General features: G+C 46.1%; 1 pseudogene; it reads left to right on the top strand.

Annotated features, from left to right (window-relative positions):
• Positions 1 to 3,597: 3,597 nt before the first annotated feature.
• LOC102928995 (adenosylhomocysteinase pseudogene) lies at positions 3,598 to 4,870 on the top strand (annotated as a pseudogene).
• Positions 4,871 to 5,673: the final 803 nt, after the last annotated feature.

The following is a 5,673-nucleotide window of genomic DNA, read 5'->3' as shown; positions in this document are numbered from 1 at the left end:
TGCTAACTGTTCTTATAGCTTAAATTAATCCATTTCCATAAGTCTATACCTTGCCACGAGGCTGGTGGCTTACCGGTGTCTTCACATGTTGCTGGTCATGGCGGCGGCTGCAGTGACTCTCCGCCTCAGCCTTCTGCTTCCCCCAATTCTCCTCTCTCCTTGTCCCACCTACTTCCTGCCTGGCCACTGACCAATCAGTGTTTTATTTATTGACCAATCAGAGCAATTTGACATACAGACCGTCCCACAGCACTGGCCCCAGGTTTGATTTTATTAATAAGATTCTTTAAGATTCATGCTTCATGTGTGTGGTGGTTTGCAGAAACTCTCCCAGAGACCAGAGCTTGCAGTTCTCACCTTCGGCTCCTATGATCGCTCATCTTCACACTCTGGGCTTTCTATAATATCTGCTCTTTGCTGCTCTCTGGAGCTGGTATTCAGCTATCTTGTTCCTGGGTGGGTCTGTGGCTAAAAGACCTGCAAGCTCCTCTGTTTGTCATCCTTCTTTCTTCCTAAAATGATCTTCATTTTTATTTTGTGTGTGTGTGTGTGTGTGTGTGTGTGTGTGTGTGTATGCTCACATGTATGTGAGTGGCTGTAGAGGACAGAGGAAGGAACTGGACTCTCTTGAATCTTGAGTTACAGGCATTTATACTGCAATCTGCACAACATTCTCCATAGTACTTTTTCTTGTTTGTTTTTCCAGACAGGGTTTGTCTGTGTAGTTTTGGCGCCTGTCCTGGATCTCACTCTGTAGACCAGGCTGGCCTCAAACTCACAGAGATCTGCCTGGCTCTGCCTCCTGAGTGGTGGGATTAAAGGCGTGTGCCACTGCTGCCTGGCAAGTACACTTAATTGCTAAGCCATCTCTCCATCTCTCCAGCTCCTGCTCCCTTGTTCTTCATGCCAGCAGCTCAGCCAGCTCTCCCCACAGAAAAGGTCAGAGGTGGCGAGGGAAAACCATTTGGGAGAAGCTTTCATTGGCACCCAATATTGTAACATCAGGGATAGTATACAGGAAGGAAGACTAGAGTGGCTAAAGAGACCAAAAGACTCTCAGGCTGCTTACACAGCTAGAATACACAGCCATTGAGTGGATGTGCCCAATGTCTCTTTCCGCTGTCACAGTGCATGCCTGCGGTGTCCCCATCCCCCCAATCATGAACTTTTGTTAGGTCACCAGGGAAATGCTCCCCTGGGTCTCAGTCAGAATCAATCACCACAAGAAGGGTGGGGTCATGATGAGGGCACTGAAGGTTTTCAAGGCAGGTGGTCTCTCCCAGGAGTTGATTAGAAGCTGTCGCGGCCGCCTTGACTGGACCAAGGCCTCCTGTAGCAGAAGTGGCTTCAGCAGTGGCAATGATTTCAGTGATCTTTGTAGCTAGTTTTGGGGCAGCTTTGATGACAGTCCAGCCAGGTTTCTGCTCAAGACAACCAGGCATAAGGAAATGGTATGACAATTGTCTATCAGATGGCCAACTTAAGGTCACTTAAAAGGGAAAACATCAAAAGAGGCTAAGAATAAATATCCATCATGGAATTAACATTCCCGACAGGACTTAAAAGTGCCTAGCTCCTAGCTGAAGATCCTAAGGGAGTGTTGGTCCTTCTGATCTGACAGGCCTACTTACCTATCATCCTGCTACAATGATGCACTTTTTGATCCTCATGCTTCCCTATAAAAGAGGCAGGAGAGTTTGCCTTGGCCTGGGACTGTGGTGTGCCATGGAGAATGTTTAGCATCTCCAGTGCTCACTTAGTATGTGTCAAGAGCATTCCCCCTCATGTTCCAAAGTCACTGAAGGAGCAGATCTGTATCAGCTAAAGTCCACATGTTAGAGCAATACCCCTCTGCTCTTCTCCTGTAAAGAACACTGGGTCTTTAATTCATCACTGGAGAGAAAACACATTGAAGTGACTGCTTTTCCTTACTTTGCTGTTGTGTGTGACTGAAGACAATGCAGTCTGGTCTGCTCTCATGATAAATGGTGGGGGCTGACTTGCCCACTGCCCACATCTAGGGAGTGTGAAAGTCAACATCAGTCACCAGCCATCTGTGAGCACATGAGCTATGGATCCTCCAAGCCAGCCTTTATCAGTAAGATTGTCAGCACGTCAATCATTCTAACACTTGACTTTGTCTTATCTGATCTTGGAAAGGAAAAAAGGATACTGTGCATAGGTGCACTGCCACCTATTCATATAACATCACTGCACAGAAGTACTGAGTAAATTACTATGTGTCTTCCAGGCTTCATTTCCTGCACCGCACACTTCCTGAGTGTATTAACCCAGACCCTGGAGCTCAAAGTAACACTGCTGTACTGAACTTTCTAAAGTCGGCGAGGTAGGTATGTGCTAACGCCGGCACCATTTCCGTCTCACTGTACAGCAGTGGTTTTTGTATTTTTCCCCGTACCTTTGAATGTAGCAGGTCAAGGTTCCATAACAGTGGTATCTGCCCTGTAACCCCATGTCAAGCTCTCTAATTGTGTCACCGACAGCCAGTCTCAGTCCTGTACTGCCTGTGTGCTCTGTGCACAGTGAAAACGAACCCTTCAGTGTTAGTTGGAAAGAAGTGTTCTCTTTGAAGCAACAAACCACATTTTTTTTTAAGGAAGAGAGTCTTTATTTTGTGGGATAATGGAGGTGTCATAACATGGAACATTATCAGATCTTTTTTGTCAGTGACTTCAAACGCTAAACACATTACCACATATACCTTGAAGTTGAAACTTCTTGTTTTAAAGTGCTCTTGATGACAGTGTGACATGACAGAGGTGTACTAGCCTCTGAAAAGAATTAAGTCGGCAATTTATTCCCCTCCACCTTTCCCTAGCATCCTCCAGCTCTACTCTGCTGTTATGTTTCTTCTTTAGCTAATACAGTTTCCACTATTTCTGAAGCTAGCTGATAATCTAGAGAATATAAAAGCAGTATCATTAAAGTGTCAGTAGGTATTGATTATGTTAATTCCCCACCCACTTCTAAGTGGTGGCTCCATTTTCATACATATCTGCATGTCCTGCTGTTTACAAAAAGACCTTAGCAGCTTGGCCAAAGTACTGTCAGCTGGGCACTGGGCAGTGGGGTGCTGCTGATGGTGGTGGTGGGGGACATGGGGGTCACAGAGCTCCCCTGACAACACTACACCAATGATTTCTTACTTTTTAACTGTCTTAGGTCCTTCGTGCTCATTAAACATGAGAAGATTTGGACTATTTGATTGGAGTTGCTGTGTAGTGTTTTAATTTGGATGGGAACTTAGTTCAACAGACATTCTTGGAGCATCAGTTGTGAATAATAATAGTAAATATGCACACAGTGAACTGTGTTAGGAGTTGTTTAATTGTTTCTGTGTATCAAGGCATATTAATCCTTATTAATATTTATTACTAATATGCCCATTTACACACGAAGAAATTTAGACTCAGAGGTTAGTGCAACCTGAGTAACATGCTTGGTGAGAGGTGGACTTAGGTTTGAATGTTTACATTTGTCTCAAGCTGGCTAATAGGACTAATGTTGAAAGAAATGGCCCCATGCTGCCTGGTCCCCTTCACTGAGTTCATCAGTCCCAGCAGAAGTGCTGCCAGCATGTGTGACAAACGGCCCTACAATGTTAGCGGCATCAGACTGCTACCTGGGGATGAAAGGCCTTGGACATAGCCAAGAATGAGATGCCAGGCTTGACGCACATGCAGCAAGCCACTGAACTATGGTCACATTGCTGGCTGCCTTCACATGACTGTGGAGGCTGCTATCCTCATAAAGACTCTCATGGCCCTGAGTTCTGAGGTGCAGTGGCCCAGCTGCAGCATTTCTACTCAGGACCAAGCTGTGGCTGCCATTGTCAAGGCTAGCCTTCCAGTGTATGCCTGGAAGGGTGAGACAGGTGAGGAGTATCTGTACTACATTGAGAAGACATTGTACTTCAAAGATGGACCCCTCAACCTAATTCTGGATGATGGTGGTGACTCTACTAACCTCATTCACACCAAATAACTACAGCTTCTGTCAGGCATCTGAGGCATCTCTGAGGAGACCACAATTGGGGTCCACAACCTCTACAAGATGATGGCCAATTGGATACTGAAGATGCCTGGAATCAGCATCAACCATTCCATTACCAACAGAAAGTCTGACAACCACTATGGTTGCTGGGAGTTCCTGATAGATGGTATCAAACTGGCCATAGATATGATCATTGTGAGCAAGGTGGCAGTGGTAGCAGACCATGGTGATGTGGGCAAGGGCTATGCCCAGGCCCTGAAGGGTGAAGGGTTCCAGGACCCGAGTCACCATCACCAAGATTGACCCCATCAATGCACTGCAAGCTTCCGTGGAGAGCTTTTAGGTGACCACTATGGACAAGACCTGTAAGGAAGGCAACATCTTTGTCACCACCACAGGCTCTGTTGACATCATCCTTGACTCAAACATTAAACAGATGAAGAATGATGCCGTTGTGTGCGACATTGGACACTTCAAAGTGCAGATCAGTGTGAAGCGGCTCAATGAAAATGTTGTGGAGAAGGTGAACATCAAGCCCCAGTGGACTGCTCCTGGCTGAAGAGTGGGCACAGCATCATCCTGCTGGCTGAAGGCTAGCTGGTCAACCTGGGCTGTGCCATGGGCCACCCAAGCTTCATGATGAGCAACTCCTTCACAGACCAGGTGATGGCACAGATTAAGCTGGGGATAAACACCCACTGGGGTTCACTTTCTGCCAAGGAGGCTGGATGAGGCAGAGGCCGAAGCCCACCTGGGCAAGCTGAATGTGAAGCTGATCAAGTTGCCTGAGGAGAAGGCCCTATACCTGATCATATCCAGTGATGGTCCCTTCAAGCCGGATCATTACTGCTACTGAGAGCCAGGACTGCCCTTCACCTTCCAACCGCCATCCTTATTCCAGGCCCTACCTCTCTTTCCCAAGAGCAAATGTCACCAACTTTGCAGTTGCTTTGCCAGTGTTTGCTCCAGTGGGGCTGGTCACTCTGTGTTTGGCCTCTGTTGTATCCCACATACTGTTCAGGTGTGGCTAGGGGAACCGAGATTTCCCAGTCAAGAGATGCATGAGAGCCATCCACAGGGGACATGAGCTTGGGAATAGTGGAAGTCCGGAGGCTGGATGTTGCTAGTGATGGTCACAAGCCCATGTTTACCATCCAGACCTTCATTTGGTCTTTATATCCATGTGCTTGGTTTACAGATCTGCTGGTTTCTCAGTCTGGGACCTGAGAAGGAGCTGGGCCAAAGGGCAGGAACTATTGGAGTTTGAAGGTTCCACAGAGCTTGGCTTATTTACTCTTGGGCTGTCTTTTCAATCTCAGAATACCGAGGTTGGTACCTTTGGTCCCTATTTCACAGGGGTTAGAGTAGATTAAGAGATAATCAAGAAAGGACAAGTGACAGCTAGAGATTGAAAGGGCCAGGAAAACAAATAGGCAAAGGTCTGTCATGATTTTGTAATTGATGGTTCCTATCACAAGCCTGGGTCACAAAGAGATTCATTTGGTTTCTAATGTTTATATAATGTTTAGAATGTCAACAAAGGATGGTGGATGAAATAAAATTTCTAGTGCCTAAAGAAAAAAAAATACCAAGACCCTAAAGATTCATTTCAAAGCAGTTTTATCTGTATAACAAAGGTAAGAAACATCTGAAATTTCT

Source organism: Peromyscus maniculatus, chromosome 9, assembly GCF_049852395.1.
Source record: "Peromyscus maniculatus bairdii isolate BWxNUB_F1_BW_parent chromosome 9, HU_Pman_BW_mat_3.1, whole genome shotgun sequence".
Classification (NCBI taxonomy): domain Eukaryota; kingdom Metazoa; phylum Chordata; class Mammalia; order Rodentia; family Cricetidae; genus Peromyscus; species Peromyscus maniculatus.
This window is presented reverse-complemented; position numbering and strand designations above follow the sequence as displayed.